This window comes from Dermacentor andersoni, chromosome 1, assembly GCF_023375885.2.
Source record: "Dermacentor andersoni chromosome 1, qqDerAnde1_hic_scaffold, whole genome shotgun sequence".
In the NCBI taxonomy this organism is placed as follows: Eukaryota; Metazoa; Arthropoda; class Arachnida; order Ixodida; family Ixodidae; genus Dermacentor; species Dermacentor andersoni.
In genome coordinates this window covers 286,812,662-286,838,600 of record NC_092814.1, presented here as the reverse complement: position 1 = coordinate 286,838,600, position 25,939 = coordinate 286,812,662, and the positions used below count along the sequence as shown (strand labels likewise).

The following is a 25,939-nucleotide window of genomic DNA, read 5'->3' as shown; positions in this document are numbered from 1 at the left end:
TAGTAGTATCGTGATGTGTGCGTGGAGCCGTGTGTTTGGGCTTTATAAGTTGGTTCTTTATTCTATGTTGCGGGACGGTGTGGGTGTGGTCCATGTTGGCCGTACAGGTGGCAGTTATGCAACCGAGGGATGATCCTGTTGAAGTTTCCGGCGGTATGCGGTTTTCAGCGGTCATGCCTGTTGCAGGAGTGTCACGTACTCGACGAGGTTACGAGCTCGAAGCTGTGGTCAGATTCTTCGTTGGCGTTCCGTAATTCTCTTCGCACGGGCGCGGTATGTCGCAAAAGCCGCTTTCACGATCTATCGTAGCGACGATAGATCGGGTTTCTTTATTATTATAAGTACTGATCCAGCTGTAGGGCACTTGTAGCCGACAAACGGAAGTCTCAGGAGAGCACCTGAGATTATAATAAAGCAGGCGGCGCAGGAACTCCAGGGCACCCAAGGGACAGTGGGGGGATCAAAGCTCGAAGCAGAACGGTATGTAGGTTGGGGCCGCCGAGGCAGGTGTGTGCCAGGGAGTGTTCGCACGGACAGCTCCCCTGGCACGCGCAGCAGTGCCTCGCAAGGTCGAGATACTTTAAAGGCACCTGCGCCCATGATCTTTCTTTTGCCTCGGTGCAGTGAGCACGATTAATGAGAATAATATGGAGGGCATCCGGTGCAGTCGCGAATGCGTCATGGCAAGTGTAGCTCGCGTCGCCTGGCGTGTGTAGTAATATCAGAGTTGGTTGTATGAACTTTATGCATAATACGCTTTCTTACGGTACCTTAACGGAATGGGTCTGGAGGACGGTGTTGGCACATTTTTTTCGTACCGCCCTAATCCTATACCCCCCACTACAAACACACACACATACCCCACCCCCCTTTTTTATGTACACATACAATTCCTTGCCATGATGGATCATAGCCTCCTTTATTTTTGAGAAATAGAGGAGGCTATGGACGCATTGACCAGTTCAAGTTGTCAACTTGTCAGTAACTGTCATAGGAATGACTGTAATAAACACAATTCCACGATCGGATTGTTTACTTTCATTTTTTGTTGTAACACTGAGGACTACATAGAACTTTATTTTGTATATGTGAGAGAAGTATGTGGATATCACAAGCTTAAGCCAATGTGCGATACACAGACAAAACATCTGCTACAACATGAACTGAATTGAGGGCCACACAATACATACGTAATTAAAGGTGCAAAATATAGGGGGAAGCTTCAAAATACGCTCTGTAGCACTGCAAAGTATAACATATATTGTATGTGTACAATAAATGTTCAAAAAAACACTGCATCAATGTCCCATTTGCCTTCAAGTTTATTATCAAGTTCAAGTTTACTGAAGTTTATTATGAGCATATGTACAACAGGAATCTACTAACACACCCGCAGTTAAGGTGGCTGTTCGAGGTGTGCTGGCTGCCTCAGTGTAAGAAAAAGAAATTGGGCGAATGTCGACACCAGTGCCACTGCTTCTTGCCTCTGAGCTGCACGTGCCTCCGCGGCATCTTTGTGCACAAGTGTGCTGGCGTGGCGAACGTAGGAGTCATCCGAGAGAAAGAGTATCGTTTACATGGAGAAGTGGCTGTTCACATTGCCTGTCGCTTTCCCTAAAATGTTTCCTTGGCGACTAGGGTGACACACCCGCAGTCAAGGTGGCTGTTCGAGGTGTGCTGGCTGTCTAAACAAAAGAAAAAGAAAGAAATTAGATGAATGTCGATACCAGTGCTATTGCTCCTTGCCTCTTACCTGCATTTGCCTCCACGGCCTCTTGGCTTGCGGAGTCTGTATGAGGGAGCTGCTGTGGCTAGGCGAAGGCATTGTCGAAGGAAAAAGAAAATGCCATTCAAATGGGGAATTATAGAAATAAATACAGTTCTTATGTCTGTTTCTTGCACTGTTCTTGCCTAAAAGTTTTCAAAGACAGTGTCCAGAATACACCAGCACTTTGACTGCTTTTGCTGTTTACCTGCAAGTGCTGCTGTGAGATCCTTAGTACGGCTGCGTGCAGCATTGTAACACTTAGTGGAGGCATTTGAAGTGGTAGCCAAAAATATAAAGAATCATCCTTGTCTGCATGAATGCTTTAAATTTCTAGATGCAGTGGTAACTATTACTATTGGTGCAAGGCCCCCCACATCTATGCGGCAAGTGCCATAGCTCGAAACTGAATTTTTCCTTTAGTGTTTCACAAGGTGTCTGATATGTCCACATTAGACGTGATCCGTTTCTTATTATTTATCCCAGTGTGGAGAGAGCATCATTAAATAGTTTTTTTTAATTTTTGCATGGCTTGCTTTTTGGTTTGTTTCTGAATTTATCAAACAGCAGTCTCATGATGCTAAAGTGACTCATGATATGACAGTCATCAGCTATAGTTTTTCAGAAAAACAAAGCATTTCCTGACCCATTGTGTGCTATCCCATTACTCGCATAATTTCTCAGAGTATTCTACCTATACTGACTTGCTTGATTTCCACTAAAGAATCTTGCATCTTCAAATACCATTCTTTCCTTAAAATCATTTGACACTTCTCATAATTTCTGTACCTTGGGCTTCTGATACTCTGCATTCACCATTTTTGCTTGTTTCTGACTAGAAATGTCTTCTTTAATTTCGAGCTTAAATTTTACCTTTGGAACACACGGAAGGGCTTGCCATTGCATATCTGCATAAAAGGGAAACATGTTTCATGCGAAATCCAATTGAAGATTGATGAATGCAGCTTGCAGTGTGATATGACTGAATGATCCATAAAAGTAACTCATCTCACTTGGTAAATTAAAGCACTTATTAGTGTGATGTACAAGATACGTTACACTAACGTGGTGGGTTCTCTTGCTTATACAGCAAAAGAATCGGTGCGCGAGAAAAAAAAATGTTTTTTGCATACCCCTTGTACACACTGATTTAAGGAAAATGAGCTGGAGCTGTCCATATAATCTACTTATTTTACCTGCGAGTATGGTCAACAAAAATGTGTCCCAGCTGCTTAGTGGTATTTGAGATTATGTCAGTATTGCATATGTGCCTGTTGTCTAAAATAACTGAATTTTGAAAATGCTCGCAGGGATCTGATGTGCATATCTGCAGTTTATGGATACATGTAAAAGACTCAGCATCAAGTGCAAGTGAACGGACCTACAGGCCCGAAGTCGATCATGCAAATAGATTCGCTGCACAAATTTGTGACCAAAAAAGATATTCCACATGAAATGGCATGCAAAGGAAGTGTTGAAAATATTGCACAGTTAATAAAACGCCTACGCTATTAATATGTGGGTTGATACACTCGTTATGCAAAACGGAGATGAGGCGTGCAGACAGGACACAAGAATAGAGTATTTACAAGCAAACATGCAACACGAGCGCCGCCCACTTCTCTACTCTTGTGTCCTGTCTGCACGCCTCACCTCTGTTTTGCATAATGAATCCTTACGAACTAGCTCAGCTTTCTGTCGTTCTAAGTCTCGATGCAGTCGATTTCGTCCGCATTAGGCACTCGCCTCTTGATTACTTCGTGGCACAGAAATACTCGGCATCAGGCTGTTTTTCTGCTGTGGCCTTTGTAGAAGCATGATTGTTCAAAGTGCAACAATTAAACAGATTCTTTGAGTTGCTTGTGGCTTCGCCAGTACAATTCCGGTGCGCTGGTCCGCCTGTCCAGCAATTTCCTACTGAAGGGAAACCTGCAAATAAAAACGCCGCTCCGCATGTAGAAAAATGCTCTACTGTGACGCTTCTCAAACGATTGTGATGCCCCACAAGAGCTGCCTACTCGCGTGATATTCTCAACAAGGAGATACATTCGTTTACTTACATGTGAAGGTATATGCCTGGGCACTTCGGGGCTTCGGTGGCACAGATTGCACGAGTGTGCCATAGCGTCCGATGTCGACGCGCGATCGCATGTCAAACCTAAACTGTACGAAACTACTACGCATCCAAAAAACAGATTCGAAACCGAAATTCGCGTCATCCTTTATTAAATGAATGCGTAGTTCGTGATTTACATAAGTCACGGACTTAGTGATCGCTTTCTGTAAACTGAATATTAACCCACCACCTTCATAAAACCTCAGGTATGCGTTTTTAGATGACAAAGCATGCGGTGACCTGTACTTGTTTTCAGCCCTTTCAATAGTAATTGCGCTGGCCACATTGACCAGTAGCAACAGGGCGGCGCCCTAGAGGTTCCCACTTTTCCGGCCCAGCTTTTCCTCTAGAGTTGTTCTACTAACTCTATGGCGCTAGCGTCCCCTGCGTCGTCTGCTACTACAGAGCCCCTCTCCTCTTTCCGCGGATATTACCGCACCTCCACGCGAGTAAGGGCATTGACCGAGAGCACCATCCGGTTACTTATCTGCGTTCAGTCACCCAAGGACTTGTTCGGGCATATTTGCCCAGTGGCCGCTGTAGGAGCTTAATGTAGCTTAGCTCAATTGTCGGGGAAAAAAATAGTTTACGGAAGTGAAGACTTTTCCTGCTCGATGAGCTGCCAAGGCGGCCTTCCGGCCGTCATAATAACCAGAACTTTGGTTTCATTCCTGTTGGAAATATGGTTTCAATAATTTGAGGTGATCGTGGCAGTGTTTGTTGGCTCGAATAATGTGTATTGAACACGTGCTGCACTGGCGTTGACTTGTGTGCGCGCGTGTGTGCGTGTGTGTGTGTGTGTGTGTTCCTACATCGGGAAATTCATGTGCTTGTAGTGTACGGGCAACAAGGTGGTGCGATGCTAACGTTAGGTAGTTAACGGGCTGTAGCGTCAGCATTGTGAAACGTCCTGCTCGTGCCCGTTATCTTAACTGCAAGTTGGGCGCATTTCAGTGACAGAAAGCTGTGGTGATGCTCACCTAACACCGCATGCGCAGCTTTGGCGTGCACTTCGCTAGTGTTTGACGGGATGCATATCTTCCTCTGTGTCCATGATTACGTGGAGTTTTTGTCCGATTAGCCGTTTACCTTTTGTTTTATGCACTTTTCTTTTTTTTACATCATCGAACACTGGTAATGTCTGCATTGGAATTTGAGAAGGATGTAGTAAGTACTTGGCAGAGCATTATTACCCGCAGAGTATTACAATACGGCAAGTTATTGAATAATTGGAAAGTCACCGGAGAGACAGGACTTAGGACTTGCACACTACAAAAAGAGCACACCATTTGGGGCGTATCTTGTCTCCAAACAATAATAATCATCTGTCTTCCTTGCGTTTGGTTTCTGGAAAATTCTGTGTTGGCTACTTTCGTGTCAAGTATGCATGCATATAACGCCCATGCCGTTCTTGACCTACAACAACCGGCGGCTCGGCGTTAAAGATAGGAAATGCACGCAAGACAGATAACAATTATTGTTTAGGGAAAAGTCACGCCTCAAAGGCTAGAGTCTTTTTCTTACAGTCTGTAAACTGCATTGTGAAGGCCGCTCCCTGCGATCTCCACTTACACTTGTAGAGCTGACTCTTTCTTGTGCCTGCATATTTCATTGTCGATCATACCACCAAAGACATCTGCCGCCTCCGTCTGTGTCTCCGTCTCCTTCCACCCCGTTCTGTAACTCTTTTAGCGCACCGGTTATCACCTCTATATATGCACTACAGGACTTGTTAAATACCATTTTTTTTTCTCCTAATCTCAACTAGAATATCAGCTATAGTCGCTTTTTCATTCTAATTCACATTGTATTTGTCCTGACACATAACGTTCGGCCTTTTCGTTCGATCCGTTTCCATTGCCATATAGTTACGTTCTCAATTTTTTTAATGCTCAATGTTAAAGCTCCACAGGTTACTACAGGTAAAGTGCAAATATTGTATACGTTTCTTGTCGGGTGCCGTTCATAACTTGGAGAGAGTCTGGTATTTGCCTTCCAGCCTATTATTTATGTGCCTAGAAATCTCTTTCTCGTGATTCGGGTTGGCTGCTGCTACTATACGTACTCTGGCACACTTCTGTATATTGACTAACTGCTAACAACAAACGCTTGTCGCCTTGCAAGGACTGTGAACATATTTTATCCTTTTGCATCTTCAAACCCAGCCTTACACTTTGCCGGCTCATGGCCTCAGTCTCTCTTTGTGGGGTATCTACAGTGTTGCAGAATAGAACCTGTCATCTACAAACCAGAGGCAACTGAGATAGTCCCCAGTTGATCCTCACGCCGAATTCTTTCCCAGCCTTGCAGGTTGAGTGCTTTCAAACATTCAGTAAATAGTGAGAACGATATTTATGACAACTCTACACTGTGATAGAAGCAAGCATCCCGTATATCGTGGGGTGCCTCATGGAGGTTTGCTGAGCCCAACTTTATTTAATGTCTTTCTCGTTGGACTTGTCAAAAAAAAAAAAAAATCGCAGGCGCAATCTCGGTCTCTGTGTACGCAACTAACATCTGCATGTGGACAACGAGAAAGTACAAACAAACCTACAGCGTGCAGTGTCAATAACGTCCACATACCTACATAGTTGTGGGCTAGAGCTCGCATTGAAAAAGAGCGTTGACATGCCATTTACACGGAAGTCAATGGGCTGCTACCCCGTTATCCCACGACAAGTTTCTCGGAGTCATCATCGACTGTGACCTATCTTGGTCGAAGCACATTTCTGCATCAAGAAAAAAGCTGGACAGCTTTGCTGAAGTCATTCGACATATGTCTGAAAAATCATGGGGGCCATCCAAATCATCTATTCTGCAGCTCTACCAGGAACTTTCTGGGGGATAGCTCCGCTACAGTGTGCCTGTATTTTTTCGTTTTAGTACATCTGCCGTCCGCAGATTTGAAAGTGCTGAGGCTCGCACACTAAGAATTTTTCTAGGGCTACCAAGATGTGCTTCCACATGGGGCACTATTGTAGAGGCATGCGCGTACCCAGCTCGAGTTTATCTACAACGTGAGCCAGTGCGGATTCATGTAAGGCTACTGACGAGGCACGGAAATCACCCACTGAGAAACGTCACAAGCATACGGCCTGAAGCAGACTGCTCAGAAGCCGTGTTATCGCAGCAACATCTACTGTCGTCGGACGTCGCGCCGCATGACGTGCTGGGAGTTCCGCTCTGGATTGCGTCAAAGCCGAGGGTGAGACTCTCAATCCCCGGATTAACGAAGAAGTCCAAAACCCACCTTGTTGGGCTCAAACATTTTGCGTTATCCTACATTGCTTACATGTACGGACACACCGAGCATGTTTTTGTAGACGGTTCTCTAACACAGGTCTCTTCCGCGGCAGCTTACACTGTACACGGAATGGAGATCACGCAATGGTTCAAGACAGGACACAGACCATCGTCAACAGCAGCTGAGTCGACCGGCGTTCGAGAAGCAGTCCGCTGCATACTGCAACAATGCCTCGAGAAGTGGACAGTTATGCGTTTTTAGATGACGAAGCATAAGGTGAATTGTACTTGTTTTCGGCTTTTTCAATAGTAACAGCGCTGGCCACAGTGACCAGTAGCAACAGGGCGGCGCCCTAGCTGTTCCCACTTTTCCGAGCTAGCTTTTCCTCTAGAGTTGATTATATTAACTCTCTACCCTCTGCGTCTTTCTGCGTGAGTCAAAAAGGATTGCTTGCTAGAATTCTTGTTAATATTGATTATAATGACATAGTCCTTTTTATGCCATACTTAGACAACTAATTATTCATACCTGCAGCAGTAGACACTTTAAATCCTATTTGAGGAGATACTTATTTCATTTCACCTTAATTTATTTTAAAAAATCATAACAGTTTTTTCACCGCCCGATTCATGGCCGATCGCCCAGTGTGGGTTGTGCCATTTCACTTGGCAATAAGAACAAGAACAAAATCGAAGATGGTTACGGTCTGCCTATATGTCTATACCATGATAATTATAGAGATCGTCTCTGGCGCCCGTTCCTTTGTTGAGCGTCGCCATCCCTCGGCTTAAGCGCGCGTACGCACCAGCGCGGCTACTCGCGCCTTCGTCGTCGTCGTCTTCTTCCACAGCCAGCTTTCCCATACTGCGCCTCGCTTTGCGAACTCGCTGAGGGCAGGGCCAGTCAATGCGGTGGTGTTGGTGTCAAATTCTTTGCCTCAATATATCGCGAAATGAAAACATGTATGCAGCTGTGCTTAAATTTCGTATTCGAGAGTATCGTGATCGTCGCACATTTTTCCATTCCATTCCATTCTGACTTGTTCAACGGCTCTTCCCTTTATTTCTTTTGAAAGTATGAAAGCCCATTCATCTTGTTTCACTTCTCCTTTACTCTTTAATCCTTTATTCGCAGTTCTACATTTTAAGTTCAGTTTTCTGAATTCAGTAGCTATGCGTGCAACCACCCGAGCCTTGACCCATCACGCAAAGGTAGTACTAGCCATGTTTTGAAGGCACATCATCAACATCATCACCACCATCATCATCCTCGTCTTCGTCGTCGTCATCACTCCTGCGTTCCATTCTTTTCTGCACGAGATATCTCGCAAAAATACGTTCCGCCTCTGGAGAGGACAATGACGACTTGTGCGTTCTTCGTCGGGTTTAGCGCAAGGTTCATCGACGCCGCTCGAGCTGCCTTAGACCTGTAGCTGCTGGCGCCTCTGTAGCTGCGGCTGAACGCTAGTATTCTCGGCTCCTCCCGAAGTTTTTATGCTGCCGTGGTCCCTCCGCAGATGTGCTGCAGACTCCACCGTTGCCCTCTCTCAAGTCTTCGTCGTCCTAGCGAGGATGTGAAGCATGGTTAACCTTGCTCCAGCTCGAGTCTGTTGCCGCAACATCTGAGTAGCCAACTTTTACGCAACGAAAGACATCAGTTAGCTGGAGCTGTCCCACCGCCACTACAGCGCGGCGCACCAGACCCCCGTGCTTGGAGGTTGCCAACGCCGCCGCTTTGTGCCGCGGCCACGATCCAGCCCAAAGTCACCAGTCGTGAGAACGGTCAACGCTTCAGCCACGAAGCCCCCGCAGGATTGTGCCACCATCGCTTATATTGCCTAGGTGAAGTCCCTCACCAGGAGCGGTAGCTCGTGGTGAATGAAGCCTTGGTGCGTCGTGTTCGTTGATGGGTGACTTTCGCCGGTTGCCATGGTGTGTGTTCTCGGTGAGAACCCTCACCTGCCTGCTCGGCCTCACGGTTCTGGCTGCGCTCGTCCCGCCCGCGGAGTCCTGGAGCAACCCATACCTGCTCGTCCAACATCAAGTCTACGAGAAACACCAGGAGGTGTTCGCCAAGGACCCGTCCAAGCAGGCCGCGGGCGAGTAGCGAAAGGACGACGAGGAGTTGCACGACTTCATCAAGGACTACCTGTTCCACCGGGGCGGCGCGGCAAAGCTGAACAATCGCACTGGCAGCGGCCGCGCGCAGTTCGTTTGCGTCGACACCGGCGGCGCCAGATTCAGCGCGAAGGGGTCGGCGGCTTCGGGTGGCGTGGTCGACGTCATGGACAGCGGCCAGTCCGACCAGTGGTACACGATGCACATAATGAAGTTCCGACTGGTGAATGGCAGACACCCTGCCATCGCTGCGGTGGCCAGAATCGCGCGGCCAATGGCGATGCACAAGAGGGGCGATTACGCGCGCCAGGAGCGAAGCCACAGAGAGCACCACTCGAACGGCAGCAGCGGTGAGTCACACGCGGGCGATCGCAGCGACAACGCCACGCTATTCGCTCGACAATGGAGTGGCCGGTCCAGCGTCGCGTACAGGACGGCTCACCCGACCCATGTAACCACCGCTCCCACGGACCCTCCGGCTCCGCCGCCGCGAAGGGCTGCTGCTGTGGCTGCGTACAACTGCCAGCAGCCCCAAACGACCCTCAGAACCACCACCACCACGAGACGCACCACGACTAGGACAACGACAACAACGACGACCAAGAGGACCACGACGACCACGACGACGCCTAAGCCGACGACGACCACCAAGAGAACGACGACGTACCCACCGACCACGGTGGCCGTGGTTGGCTGCGAGCGACCGCCACCGCCGCCCACAACGAAGCTGACCATTACGTCGAGTACGACTCCGAAGCCCTACCTGCACGGCCATCCGTACGTGGTCATCAAAGTGCACGAAGTAAAAGGAACCCGTCGCGTGCCAGTCGATCGCATCTCGCCGCAGGTATACCTGCGGCAGCTGCTTTCCAATGGTACGAACCCAGAGAGAATGAAGCTGACACGGAACATGTCCTCGTGTCTGCCAGAATATCACTTTTGGATGCGCGGCGGCTCGTCGGAAGCGGCGGGTGACGGTGCGAGTGTCCGCGCATCGGGCTCCCAACTCAAAGGGAAGAAGAAGCAGCGGCAGCATCTGCAAGAGCATTCTCGTTCGCGAGGAGTGCTGGCGTACACGGCCGAGACGGCGGCGCTCAAAAGCGAGATACCCCGCAATCTGATGCGCGTGCTACGCACCATCCAGACACTGGACGCCATTGCCCAGAAACTTAAGTACGAGGAGCAGCCGCAGGAGGAGGAAGTCCAAGAACAGGAACCGGAGTCCGAACCACAACCGCAGGATTCATTCGAACTGGTGGCACCCGATACGGCTGGGCAGATCGACCAGCTCCTCAGGCGCCGGGACAAGTCCCAAGGGCTCAGGTCGCCGAAAGAGTGGATTACCGAGTATCCGGACGAACTGAAAGAGAACCAGGCCGAGGTGGGCGACCTCCACCAGTTCAGCATCCTGCACAAAAAGGCACTCGACAAGTTGAGCGTCTCGCCTCACGCCAAGACTGGGACGACAACGGCCAAGCCCCGGAACGCCGCCGTCTATACGGATAACGGCTCCGCCTCCGAGGCCCGCGCGTCTACTGCGATCCCCGCCTATGGAAGGGTCTTATTTCACCAGGCCCAGCAACTGCGCAGTTCCAAGCTTCCTATAGCGCTGCTGTTAAACTTGCGTTAGCGTGCGCTGGTTAGTGCCTGCTCTACCTAAAACTTAAGCTTAAAGGTCTGGGGACTACGCATTTCTGGTGAGCATGCATGGGGATACAGTAAGTGTGTGGACTCAGCGAGCGAGCCACTGTGCTGGTTATGAAGCGATCGTGGCTCGAGTTTGGGTGGATAACGGTGCCACCTGACTCGTTCGGGGGGCGTGATCTAATTAAGTACCTGTCCAGGCGCGAGGCGCATCGTTATGTTGTAATTTTTTTTGTATATCGTGCCATTCAGGGGCTGATGCCACAGCGTCATGTGATCGGCGTCACGATGTCATGAGAATAGCCTGTTCGCCCACTGCTGCGCTTAGGAGTAGTCTTGTGACGGCATACGATCTTTGACCGCCGTGTGTTCTAACCGACGCTGACTGAATCTCGGGCGATACAGCTTGATATGTTTGTTTTCAATTGCCTTTTTATCTTTATAGTTTAAGTGTAAGCGTTAATTTGTGTAAAGAAATGTTGCCGAATTTTCGTTCATATTGTGTTCGGAAGGGTAGAACCTGCAAATTTTGTTCCCCGGATCCTCTGTAATATACAGAATCTACAATTGTAATCGCCGTTCGCCCCAGTATTTACATAATTCAGCTGTTTCAAATGGAATCATGTAAAATAGAGGATGCAATGAACATGCTTAAGCGCAATTTTTCAAAAGGGGACAATAATAAAGCTAGCAGCTTACCAAATATGCGCGTTTTATCTGTCGCAACAGTTACTCTACCAGGTGCTCTACCCAGCGGATTCGACGCACAATGCTGTCAACGATCATAGGAGGGGCCGACAAAAGAAAGATCCCTCACGTATCGTATATGGGCTTATTACCTAAAATTTGCTAGCATACTTTTCAATAGCCGAATGTTAGGCTGTCTGTGCGAAGTGGGTGTTTGTGGTTCGTAGTAAGCTCATAATTCAGCTTTTAAACAGATTAAAAGGCCTCATTTAAAGCTCGATTGCGCGAAGAATTTAGCTCCACGTTGCTAAAAAAAAAAAAAAAACCCGAAACCCTGCGTGTCATGAGCGCCCATAACTGCGCCTTAAAGCGACGCTAAAGAAGATAGCAAGTCGAGCCACATTGAAAAATTGGGCTTCCGTAATAAGTACTTTGTTATTCCTAGGGAGGACAGAGCATTTGCAACCGAAAAAATTGACGGAAATAGAAAATTGGCGTGGTGCGCCCTATTAGATGGTACATTCCATGTCATGTCATCACTGTCTGATTCACAGAGAGCGACCGAGGGGAAGGGCACGTGAGGTTTACGTCAACTCGTCCCATTCAAATTGAGGAGCAGCAGGTCGAAATTTTCTCCGCAGCAAAGTCGTATATTGGCACACAGAAGACGATGAAATTCTTCTAGGCCTATATTCTACCGATTTAACTTGGCTTAATAATTTCCTTTAGTGTCCTCTTGGGTTTACTCCACCTGTTGACAAGATGTGACGCCTATTGAAAAGATTCCTATGTCCCACATTCCGTTTGTCTATAGAGGTATGCGGGTTGCCCGGGACCCTGTGAGTAAACCCGTTTGTTTACACAAAAAGCGATGTGACACTATAAGAATATGGTTCGAGGTACTAGGGCCTTTTAGTGCTAGAGCAATTATATGGACATCCCAGGTGCATTCTTGCCGTCGCCGCCACTGTACCCGCCGTCGCCGTGATGTTCCGTGAAGGTCCAAGGGCGATTACTTCTTCGCCGCGCGCCTTATGTTGTATGTGCGAGTGAAAGCGTGCGAGGGTGAACCGTCGTTTGCGGCTCAATCTCGCACGCGCAATGAAGCAAAGCGGGGAGGAAGCGCGCCGTCTTCCGTCGCACGCAAGGAAGCGTGGGGGGGGGGGGGGAGGTAAGGGGGCGTTGTACTTCGGCAACAACGTGCGGCCGCACGCGGTCGTTCGGGCTTTATCTTTTTCACTTTTCATTTCCCTCAAGGCCTGTCAAAGGGTTAAAGAGGGGAGTGGGGAGCGATTAGATGAGTAAATACAGTATAAAAAGTACAATTCGACAAATAATTCGGTAGGAATACAATGAGTCGAGAAAAAAAAGAAGCTATTACAAAAAAAGATACAAGATAAAGAGGCACATGAAACCGCAGTCTACTAAGTAATATTGTCTAAGGCATCACGAAGCAAGGAATTATCGCTGATGAATACAATGTTTGCGAGGAGGCATTTCCACTCTAGTGACTTCCGAGGTATAAATGACTGCGAAGATGTGTTTGGACTGAAAGAAGGAGCGTGAACCTTGTAAGAATGATCTATGCGACGGGATGCGTGTTGTGGAGTATTAATGAATACGTCATGCAGTGTTGTACTGTGAAAAATTTCGTGAACTAATGATAAACGGGAAACTTTAGTTCGAGCTGCCAGAGATGGAAGAGCAAAGTCAGTTCCTATGACTGTTACGCTGGCAGTTCTAATTCGAAAGAATAAAATGAGCAGCGTTATTCTGAACTAATTATAACTTGTTAATGAAGTTTATGTTATAGGGGTCCCAGACGGCTGTAGCATAATCTAATTTCAGATGTAATAATGTTTTATAATGGAAAAAATTTAAAGAGTCTGGAGCCTTAAATAGTATCGTCTTAAGTAACCAAGGGCGCACTTAGCATTGTTCACTACATTACTAATGTGGGTTTCCCAGGTAAGGTTGAATGCGATATGAATTCCTAAGTACTTGTAGGAGTTTTCTTGTTCTAAAGGAAGGTTACTTATATAGCATACCTAAGAGGAGTTAGGTGTCTTGGATACCCATGCATAGCTTTACACTTAACATTTAATTCCATTGGCCTTTTACTGCACCAGTTAGATACTATATCTAGGTCGGATTGAAGACGGTTAGTATCACAATCTGTAGTAATTTCTCTAAGGAAAGTACAATTATCGGCGAAGGTATGAATGTTAGAAGTAATTTGCGAACGATGGTCGTTAATATAGATTAGGAACAACAAAGGACCGAGAACCGATCCTTGGGGCACTCTGGGGGCAATAGAGCAAGCACATCGGCTAATTGTAGGCTTTAGCAGTTGCGTATTCTGAGCAATTAACAAGAAAGAATTCGATCGGTTTTAAAATATTAGCATCCATATGCAAATGAGTTAGCTTGTGGATTAAAAGTTTGGGACATACTTTATCGAATGCTATTGAAAGAATAAATAAACTGCCGTCAGCGCATGATGAGCGGTCAAGAATTCGATGCAACTGATCAGTGAAAGTTCCGAGTTGAGTCTCAAATGTGTATGATTTCCTAAAGCCTTGTCGGGCAGGTAAAAAAATGCATTACCTTCAAGAAAGTCGACGAGGCTTTTTAAAACAATCTGTTCCAGCAGTTTGCAGCCCGTGGTGGTAAGTGAGATAGGGCGATATATTTAGTTCCCGAGTTTCTATTAGCCGATTTCTGGAGAGGAACCGCCTTTCCAACCTTCCCTTTACGAGTCAAAGCGCCTGTGTTGAGTGACTGTTGAAAAATTTTGGTTAGGTTAGTATACCAGTAGGCGGAAGTGTTAAGAACTTAGTGCTAATTGAGTCGAAGCCAGATGAAGAATTGTAGTGAAGCTTGTCAATAAGAGCTCCCTGATAAAATCTTGAAACCGATCTGCTTTGTTAGCAGAGTCTATAGGCGGACCGACGGCTCATAGCTTTGCGTGTGCTGTGTTCTCACCGCAAAGTTTGCGTTGAAGCGATAGACAACACAAAGGTCACTTCGCTCGCTGCTGCTTTACACTTTAATTCGCCAAGTGGTCGCTAAACTACTCGCCTCAGCGGAACGTTTCATGTGTGGTGCACTCTTGCGGTGTGCTCATGCTAGGAGCGGGCCGTCGCTAAACGTAAATTCTGGCGATGCCGCTCTTGGGTCCCGGTCCATGCTGTCTTAAGGTAGGACGCCTTAAATAACTGTAATTAGGAATTATAGAGGAAACATTGCAATTCGGAAATTGAGGACCGAAAGTCATATTATTAACTACACGAAAACTCCTCTAAACAATATCGCCTTTGTGCTAGAGCCTGCAGTATACTTTGGCACTGCGGTTGGCCCAGTATAGCAGTGCCGAAAGAAATAAATATGGAACAGAGACGTCGATCTTCCTACACTCTTAGACAAAGGTACACCCTTTGGGATGTATATCTGCCACACAACCATAATCGTCATCTGCCTTGCTTGTGTTTCCTTTCTTGAAAACGCCGCGCCCGCTACTTTCGTGTCGGGAATGATATGTCATGCTCATAACGCGCATGCTGTTCGCTACTGGGAAGCACTGGACTCGCAGCGTTAAAGAAAGGAAATGCCGACAAGACACATGACGATTCATGTGTGCAAGGTGTCTACCAACCGGGAAAACCAGGCATTCTCAGGGAATTTGAATAGTCTGGAAATACCCAGGGAAAATTAGCTGTAACTTTATTCAAAGGGAACGAAAGTCGTGTTAATGCTGGCTCCAGTATTAGAGGAATCGCAACGAATCGTCATTGACGCCGTGTCATGGGCACGATGTATAGCCAGAGTAGTTAACGACCGATTTTCCAGACGCCCGATTTTTCGGACATGCCCGATAATTCGCACGACTTGGCGGCACCACCACGTACTCGATATAGTCAATGTATATTGCCCTGCCTCCAGGTCTGAAGTCGCATTAATAAAAGCCACCACTGCCGCCATTTTGATTGTCTCGCCGCCTCGAACCGGTACTCTCGCACGCAGATCGGCTGGTAGCCGTAGCCACCACCGCGGCAACGTTAGGCCTAGCTGCTTCTACGTTCGCTTTTAAGCTTCTTGACGTGCGGTGAAGTGTTTTTCATTGAATGAATTCACCGCTGTCAGCAATGGTACCGACTCCGCCTTTGTAAGCTTGTAAGCTCCGCCTTTGCGAGCTTCGAAGCTCGCAGAGCACAGCGCATTTCGTAATCCCAGTCTCCGAAAGTTAGCTTCGCCTCAGTACAGCTTCATTCTACATTCGCGATCTCTGGGAACGAAAGCGAAGGGAGGGGGGGAGGGGGGGCTGCGGCGTATCCAAGGCGGCTGTGCTGGTCCTGAAACATCACCCCACCCCCCGCCCCAGAAATTTTGTATATGCTCGCCTTCGTGACTACACCCGGGGCGGGGTATGACAAGACATATATGTCGCGGCTGCCTGACGGCCAAGCTACGCCACTGGATATAGCGAACACTTTTGGTTGCGTGAGACTTGGTGGAATATTTTTCACATTGATTAAACACAAGCTTGTGCATATGGACATGTCTAATAATTCTAGAAACTGGCATGAACGCGACCGATACGGCACCCGCTACGATACTGCGCCCGCTACCCACACACGCGCACGCGCCCGCGCGCGCGCGCGCGCGCGCGTGTGTGCGTGTGTGTGCGTGTGTGTGTGTGTGTGTGTGTGTGTGTGCCTGTCTGTGTGTGCGTGCGTGCGTGTGGATGTTTGTGTGTATGTGTGTGTGTGTATGTGTGAGCAGCACGACAAGCATGCCTAAAAGATTATGCGGTTCCATTCCCAATACCAAAGAATGAATTACGCTGCATTATAAGGACGTCTTTCAAAATATGTAGAAACACTTGGTTGGACGAGAATTCTAACGGCTCGGACTTATACCATATTGATCCAGGCATTGAATTCAAATTTTCATTGTCATTAGACGGAACTACGGAAACCTTTATTCATCGATTAAGGCTAGGCATTGACTACACAAAGCATTTCCTACACAGAATTGGCCATGCGGAAACCCCCAAATGTGATTGTGGATTTGTAGACGAAGATATGTATCACCTGTTTCTAGATTGCCCACATCACGACACACCAAGAAGTCGACTTATATCAACCCTGTAGCATCGCCAAGAAAAGCCAACCTACAAGCAGCGCACCCTACGCGCGTTACGCAAGAATCCTGGTGCGACACCTGGGCTAGAGGGGAGAGGGCCACGGGAAGCGCGGCACTCGGCACAGAGTGGAATAAACATTCCTTTGAGTTTTATCTGAGTCTAGTGTTCTCATCATCAGCAGCAGCAGCCTGGTTATGCCCACTGCAGGGCAAAGGCCTCACCCATACTTCTCCAACCACCCCGGTCATGTACTAATTGTGCCATGGCCATGTCGTCGCTGCAAACTTCTTAATCTCCTCCACCCACCTAACTTTCTGCTGCCTCCTGCTACGCTTCCCTTCCCTTGGAATCCAGTCCGTAACCCTTAATGACCATCGGTTATCTTCCCTCCTCATTACATGCCCTGCCCATGCCCATTTCTTTTTCTTGATTTCAACTAAGATGTCATTAACTCGCGTTTGTTCCCTCACCCAATCTGCTCTTTTCTTATCCCTTAACATTACACCCATTATTCTTCTTTCCATAGCTCATTGTGTTGTCCTCAGTTTAAGTAGAACCCTTTTCGTAAGCCTCCAGGTTTCTGCCTCGTACGTGAGTACTGGTAAGACAAAGCTGTTATACACTTTTCTCTTGAGGGATAATGGCAACCTGCTGTTCATGATCTGAGAATGCCTGCGAAATGCACCCCAGCCCATTGTTATTCTTCTGAATATTTCAGTCTCATGATCCGGATCCGCAGTCACCACCTGGCCTAAGTAGATGTATTCCCTTACCACTTCCAGTGCCTCGCTACCTATCGTAAACTGCTGTTCTCTTCTGAGACTGTTAAACGTTACTTTAGTTTTCCGCAGATAAATTTTTACACCCACCCTTCTGCTTTGCCTGTCCAGGTCAGTGAGCATGCATTGCAATTGGTCCCCTGAGGTAATAAGCAAGGCAATATCATCAGTGAATCGCAAGTTACTAAGGTATTCTCCATTAACTCTTATCCCCAATTCTTCTCAATCCAGGTCTCCGAATACCTCCTGTAAACACACTGTGAATAGCATTGGAGAGATTGTATATCCCTGCATGACGCCTTTCTTTATTGGGATTTAGTTGCTTTCTTTCTAGAGGACTACGGTGACTGTGGAGCCGCTATAGATAGCTTTCAGTATTTTTACATGCAGCTCGTCTACGCCCTGATTCCGTAATGCCTCCATGACTGCTTAGGTTTCGACTGAATCAAACGCTTTCTCGTAATCAATGAAAAATATATACAAGGGTTGGTTATATTCCGCACATTTCTCTTTCACCTGATTGATAGTGTCAATATGGTCTATTGTTGAGTAGCCTTTACGGAATCCTGCCTGTTCCTTTGGTTGACTGAAGTCTAAGGTGTTCCTGATTCTATTTGCGATTACCTTAGTAAATACTTTGTAGGCAACGGACATTAATCTGATCGGTCTATAATTTTTCAAATCTTTGGCGTCCCCTTTCTTGTGGATTAGGATTATGTTAGCGTTCTTCCAAGATTCCGGTATGCTCTAGGTCTCTTATCGTGAACAAAGACAACTCCCGCACCGGGAGCAGACATTACAAACCCTAATTAAATTAGACCGCAGGCCTTTCAGTTTAAGGAAGCTTTTGGGTCCTTAATTGGCAAACAACGTCCTTGCAGAAGAGCGCTTTAAAAGCTCTAAAGACAGCGGCATTGTTAGACGGTATGAACGCTTTTATTGTTCCCTTCATTTCAATGTCGCTGTATAAATGCATGTGTTCGTGAATTATGTTATGTTGACTCTACTGTTGTGACTATATGTGATAATGCATTTACACGATGTATGTACCACCCGCAGAATAGACCCTGTGTTATTAGGCGATATTATCGTTTGTATCTTTGAGACTTTTACCCACATAACTGTGGAGACATTTACCTTGTACATTGTATGTAGCATGTGTTTCTGACGTCACAGTGTTCCTGGGAAAATGTTGCGTGACAAATCCTGGTGCTTGTGTAAAAGGAATATTTGGTATGTAATCTTCAACCCTGTATGTTGTATGATAGAACCACTCAAGAGATAAGGACTAGCCGGCACATTAAATTGTGCGCCAACATCTCCATATATCATATCAGTAAAAAAAAAAGTGCTTTACTTTCTATGCTCGTTTTCATTCTGCTAACAGTCATTAGCAAATGTGCATTAAACTGACTTGGGCCTGCAAAGTATGTCCATTAAATGTCTTTCCGGTGCACTTTCATCTATATCTTAAGCTTACTGCTACCTATAATTCGTGGGTGTAGGATGTTGGACACTATAAGTGGCTATCTCTGATCCTTATTTAGCACGGGCCACGGTTCCATTCATTAAATGAACCATTTTCAGCTGCACTGCCAGACTATGGAAAGAGATGCCTCGCCTCTTGTCATTCTTTAGCACCTTCGGGGACACAGTGCATTGCGAGAAGTCAGCTGCTATCACAATGTAAAAAGTGCGTATTGGCTGTTATGAGTATATCCTGAACACAAATTTTCAGAATTATGTCAACATTAGTTACGCAATCGAAGCCAGCCAATGAGGACGAACTGCTGGAAAAATTTTCAAGTGACTCTGCTTGGCGCTATTTTGTAGCAATGCCTTCTGTCATCGTTCTGTCATGTGTTGTTCTTCAATCATACACGGTGACTGTATTTTGCGTCATGAGTTCTAGGCTCATTTTCACTTGGGCCTTAAGTTCGATGAAGTGAAATCTGCCTCTTCAACAGTCAGTTTAGTGGAAAGCCATCACGGAACCAATAGCTCAAAGAGCAATTCCTGCATGCTTTTCGCCAATCAGGTAGTGTGCGGAAACTATGTGTGATGCATCGCTTCAGCTACGCCAATAATCACACAGCTGAACCTGCTACATGTAGTGAAGTCATTGATATAGGCAGAGGAAGATGTTGCACGTATGCAACAGTTACTCATCCCTTGAAGTGTGAATGACCCAAACCTTCGCGAACATATCGGTCACAACCATCCAGCAGCACAAGTGGGAACACTTGGGCTATCACAAGTGAGAACAAGCAGAATAGTGCCACCATCTGAGCTGGTTTGTCGTGATTACCTCGCCTGCAAGTTTCCCTTTTATATTGGATGGGCTTCCTACTTTATGAATTCACCACTTTCACAACATTTACTGTGCTAATGAAGGCACAGCACAGATATCAGTACTGAAGGAGGTATGTACAAGTAGGGCAGAGAACTTATGGGTAAATTCAAAAATATACAGGTAAAACTACGTCGAACAAACTAGTTTCACCTTACAAGATATAACACCGGCAATGAACACACATTCAGAACATGCAATAAGTACCCTGTGTGGAAGATTAATGGCTGTGATGCCAAAAACCTGTTTACCTTTTGAATATTGACATGAAGAAAAATTTCACTGTGTACTTCAGTGTCGGAGGGTAAAATATCAAAGAATAGGTGCAAAACGGATTTTGTAGGTAGTAGTCCACTATGAATGTGCTACACAAGTTGTGCCAGAAATAGCTATCTGTGTGCAAAGCATTGGACAAGGTACCATGTGTATGTCTGACCCATTAAAAATCTTTTGCATTGAACATTCTGAGCTCTAAATGTGAAATGCATGTTGTTTTAAGCTACAAATAGCACGTATACATATTTGACCTGCACCACAACAAGCTGATGTAACAAAAAAATATGTACACCTTAGTGTTATGTTGCTTTTCCTGGTGTCTCAGTTTACTTAATACAGTTTTGAATTTACAGATTGCTTCACATGTTTATAGCTGAAAACCACAGAAAACTACTTGCATTGTGACTGCGAGGTCACAATACGAGGATGTCTGTGGTATCCTTCCTGTCCATCGATGTGTCCTTGCACTACAAATGTAAAATCTGTCACCTGCAAAGCTCAGCATCCACCCTTACATTTCAAGTACTCTTTTGAATGCTTAGCAGTTATGCTAATAAGCACATTGTGACAGGAAATCTAAAACACCTTAATTTAAGTGTGATGTAGAGGGTGGTTTCTGCATAGCCAAACCGTTCAAGCGTGCATGCAGGAATACAGCATTGTGCTTTGACACTGTATAGTCCAGTCGTAACAGTGAACGACTAGCAAACAAAGCAGCGGTTAATACTATAAGCTGACCCATACGTAGGAGCATTATGTTATCTAACCCACACGCAAATTTGCTTTCAGTGTACTCAATAACTACAGCTTTGATTTACCAAGTTATATTACTGCACATACACAATGCTGAAACGGTCTGTACAATGGTGAGCAATGCGCCAAGGAATGAAAGATTACTTGTGATGTGTGGATTTGAATAGTAGACGTGAATGCATACCCAATTCACCAGTATGCGTGTTTTCTTCTGGAACAATTTTACATTTGGCACAGAGGCTGATCTACTACGGCCTCTTGACTGCAAATTTCTGTGCTTTTGCTAATGGCAGTATCATTCTTTTGGCTACACGAACAGTGAATAAATAATGGAGCACAAGAATCTTTCAGTTTTACGCAGAGCACCTTGTGCATTATTCACAAAACTGTACCTAAGAAACTGGTTTATTATGTAAGTAAAAAAACATGGCAATGAGTTTTTCCTCATCTTATTGTGCAGCCCTGTCTTCCGCCATATGATCCTTCATTTCATTGTCATGTGCATGTTAAAGCAGCTACTAATGAAGAAAGACAAACACAAAACCACTAACTACATCAACCTTTTCACACCACAAGAGGCCACTGAACTCACTAAGTCAAGTCATTTGATAATCTCGGTTTGCTTTCAAATAAAATACAGGTACTGGCCAGCTGTTTATGCTATGCTATGTATTTTTTGTTTTGCTAAAATATGGCGCTGTGCATTAGATAGCTAGGTTGTCACTGCACAAATACATAAACAACATGCAGCTCATGCCCAACTAAGTCAAGTAACCTGAGTAGAGCTTACAATAGTTCATGTCTCATGTGCATCCTGTGAGCTTATTTTTTGTATGTAGAGCAATCAAAATAGAACACGCATGTATGATGATGACAGTATCAAACAGTCTCAAGTCGAACATCCTTGTCTGCTGCCATGGTTACCATTGCCATGATACTGCTTAATTTTGTGCACTTTGGTAATGTTTTGTAAATTGTCGAAATGTTAAATTAGGTACGTGTGTCTAAGTAGTAAGGTGGCAACAGATTGGCCGCCCAGGCTGGCAAGAAAGAATGCCATTGTTTGATTCCTCTAAAACATCAATATAAACTATTCGCTTTCAAATAAGTACTCTCCTTGGAAACATCTCATGAGTATATATCTGCGTAACGTCACCGCGATACATACATATTGCTTTTATGCCAGTCATAATTAATTGTACGCTCACTGACCCTTGAATTCCTTGCTGCATCACGCTAACCACTTATGCACAACCTTTTTGCACACCGTGAGAACTTAATTCATTCATCGCTGAGCACATCATTTGAGGTTATGTTTTTTTTAAAATGTTTACAAGCCGCAAGTATTGAATTTCTAATATGCATGTTGGATGCCTCATTTTTGGTGGCTTTAATTGTGTAAAAAAAAGGAAAAGGCATTTCATGCATCCAAGTGCTCTAAACACTTTCTTAAATTGGCAGAGTGAAAAAGAAAAGAAAGCATGAGCAAGCAAATGCAAGCATATGAGCAAGCAAGCTGTAGTGCTCATTGGTAAAGAAGTACGTCTTGGCGACCTAAACAGCTTTATTCCGCGACAGATGAGCCTGTATTCCGCATTCTTGCAAGCTTTCATTAGCACTACATAAACCGCGCCGCAAACACGGGGATTTCGGACGAATCGCTTCCGGCGACACTATCACTTTCGCGTGACGTAGAACGCAGCACGTTGGAGAGATGGAGAGATTTTGTTCAACCATGCAGCCAAGGCCGCGCGCACTGAAAGTAAACGAAAGTAAGATAAGATGACTGTGCAGTGTTTCGAAGAAGGGTTGCGGTGCCAATGCAACACATCCGGCTGCAGAAGAGAATGTGGCAGCTTAGAGTCGCATTTTCACCGTGACGCGGAAACTTGAAATCACATCTGCAAAAATATGCCAGTGTCGTCTGCTGCAGCGCCTCCTTTACGTAAAGGAGGCGATGTCTGTTGTCAAAAGTTGTTGCCAACCTTGAACACCTTTGCTCCGCCGAATGGTTGCCAGCTGTCAACAGGCCGCGTCGCCCAATAGTAGTGCGCGTGTGATCCGCTCGTGCGGATTGAGCGCCCACCGCATGTTGCGACACCATCCGCCTTTTGGGCGTCCGGACGCGAGCGGACGAGAGCGGGAGGGATGGTCGGATTTACCGTGTTTGGGCGCTTCAATAAAAATTTCAATACAAAAAGACAGTGTACGGGAAATTAACTAGACTTCCAAATCGAATTAAACAAATGATAAATAAATGGAAGTGGATGAAGAAAGTACTGACCACCGGTGGGGATATGAACTCACGTCTTCAATTAAGAACTGCAGTTAGTTTCTCTTTTAAGTGAAACAATCCTTTGAAGCGCCTGAAACGAAGTTCAGGCACACGACCGCGAATTCTTCCGAGGCGCCAAACCGGCTATTTCTACTCCAGGATGGTAGCTCTGGCACCCAGTCTAAGCAAAATATTTTCCTCACTTCTGTAAAGTAATCTTTAATTTGTTTGTTTCATATCGTTTTGCTAGAAGTATAGGGAAACTCTACGTACAAGTATGCGCCAAGAACCTTCCCCCCTAGGTAACCTCGATGATGATGATGAAAAACGTTTATTTGCTCTATTTTGCAGGAATTTTTGCGGCTTCAGATGGAGTCTTCCATCTTCTCTCCAGGGTCGGTTCCCCTAGTCCAGGGATCCGCTGAGGGTAGCTGCCCGGCGTGCACGCCTTACTAGTCCTTATTGGACTTTCTGGATGTCGCTGGATAGCATCCTCTCCCACTGTTCCGCACTCGGGTTCTTTATTATGGCTAGCCCATCTGTTTTCTGGCAAGCCCATGTGGTATGGTATAGGGCTCGTTTGTCTCCACACCATGGGCACTTGCTCTCGTACTGCGTGGGGTAGATCTTGCTTAGCATGTTTAGGCACGGGAATGTTCCCGTTTGTAGCTGTCGCCATGCTACGGCGTCTTCTCTATTTAGTTGTTTGTGAGGGGGCGGGTATTTTCGTCTGATGCCTCTGTAGTAGTTTAGTATCTCTGAATAGCTTTGGGCTACCGGCTCGGGTTCCTCAGCGGGGTCGGGATTGTTGGATGCTCGGTTTGTTGCCTGCCCTCGAGCTATCCTATCCGCCTCCTGATTTCCCGTAATGTCGGTATGTCCCGGCACCCAAACTATCGTGTGTTTGGCCTGGTTGTTGACGGTTTTGCCACTTGAGTGGAGGATGCGGAGCGCGCTGTGGCACGGTCGCCAGATTTAACTCCCCTCGATTTCTTTCTCTGGGGCTACGTCAAGGATCAAGTATACCGGACACCAACCACAACATCAGAGAACTTAAAGAATAAATAAGTCAAGTCTGCAACTCCATCTCGGATATTATGATCAAGAACGCCTCGGAAAATGTGCCTATGAGATGTCAAATGTGCATTGCAGCAGATGGTGACCTCGTCGAACACGCATTATTGCTGGAAAATCATTCCGGCCCTCACGCCGCCTCCCCCCCAAACCCCATTACACTCGTCGGCAGGCTGCCAGCTCTTGCCTATTTCATGCATAAAAAATGAAGCTATGTTCTTGTCCTTTTTCGTCTCCTTAGGTGCTTTATCGCTTCGGCAACGCTCGGCCAGCAGCACGCATTCCCGCAGTCATGCGATAAAAGCTGCATGCCCAGATAACAACCCCAGACATAACGCCCTGTCGCGGGCCAGTCTCGCTGCAGCCGACCTTGTTCATCCATCGCACGCTTGAGAGCAGCACAGTAACTGTCATGTGGTGTTTTTGATATTTCGCGGGCTTTCTTTGGAATGCGGAAGACCACGTGAGATATATCGTGTTCCAAACAATTTATTGAGAAGTTTCTCAAGGGGCTCGACAACTTTGCTTATGACACTTGTGGTGTGCAGCCAAAATTTAAAAAAGTGGACTAATTAACATAACTAATCCATTAGTTAAGGGCAAAATTAAAACAAGAAACGCCTGAGTAACTCTAGGCCAGTGCCAACATTATGCATTCGGTTCAACTCGCGTCCGGAGTACCTTTCAGTTTAAAACTTTGGCTCAAGTTATGTGGGACAACCTGTATACATGGTGTCCCTGCAGCTAACTTTATCCAGAGTGTAAAAATATGCAAATCCCACGTAGCCGGACAGAACAAAGGTAATGTTGTTTGCCGTCGTTTGGAGATACTGAAACTATTTTTTCGTACCGCCTAATTAGATAATTAGCCATTATTAATTAATCAAAGAAGCCCGCGAATATACACGCAAAATTACCGCGCGACTGGTCGCTCGAGGCACTTTGCGTGTATTCGCGGGCTTCTTTCACGCTCCGAACAACACTTTTATGTAGCACATATCAAGGAACAGAAAGTTGTATCGGGAGTTTTTCATGTAGGTATACGATTTTCTCATTGACACTTTTCATGTAATTATAGTATTTACGAAAGTTATTTATTTATTACGACTAAATATCTAATTCGGCAGAATGAAAAAAAAATACTCTGAGTATCTCCAAGCGACAGCAAAGAATATTCTGTCCAGCTATACGTGGCATTTGCATATTTTTAAACTCTGTCTCAAATTAGCTGTGACACCCCGTATATGTATGTATCTTGCTGCAATTTATTTTCCGCACTCACAATTCTTTAAGAATTTCACTAGCTGCTACTGCACACATTGGGGCCATTGTTAGATAGAATGTAGCCGGAACGTACCTAGAGAACGCGCAGCTTACCAGTGGCAGTTGGCTCTGTCGGGCCGCGTATGTGACCTATGGCAAGGTAGAGCTATTGCTCGCCTTACTCCCCCCCCCCCCCTCCCCCCTTTATTTGTTTGAACAATCCTATAGGTCGCTGCAGACTCTCAGGGGAGCTTTCACTTGCAAATATCTACTACCAGCCCCGGGCCGTAGTCCTTGGTTGTACCTGCTTCTTGTTCACTGCTGTTCACTGTTAAATGGAACACACTCATGGGTGGCTCTCACTTTACAGGTGTGTACAAAGGTGCGAGTGGCACTAATCACTAGCCATGTGCTGCAACGGGAAAAATTTGCACCCGTGTTCCAGTTAAC

At 46.1% G+C, this 25,939-nt stretch overlaps 1 protein-coding gene and 1 long non-coding RNA gene across 3 annotated transcripts in view; one reads left to right on the top strand and one right to left on the bottom strand.

Annotated features, from left to right (window-relative positions):
* LOC140213731 (uncharacterized) overlaps positions 1–25,939 on the top strand; it is a 550,291-nt gene that overhangs the window by 149,826 nt on the left and 374,526 nt on the right. The gene's annotated exons all lie outside the window — the stretch shown is intronic.
* Positions 1,305–3,066, bottom strand: LOC129380938 (uncharacterized). Its single transcript, XR_008609164.2, has 2 exons — positions 1,754–3,066; positions 1,305–1,685 (listed from the first exon to the last, which is right to left on the bottom strand). It is a non-coding gene; the product is annotated as an uncharacterized lncRNA (long non-coding RNA).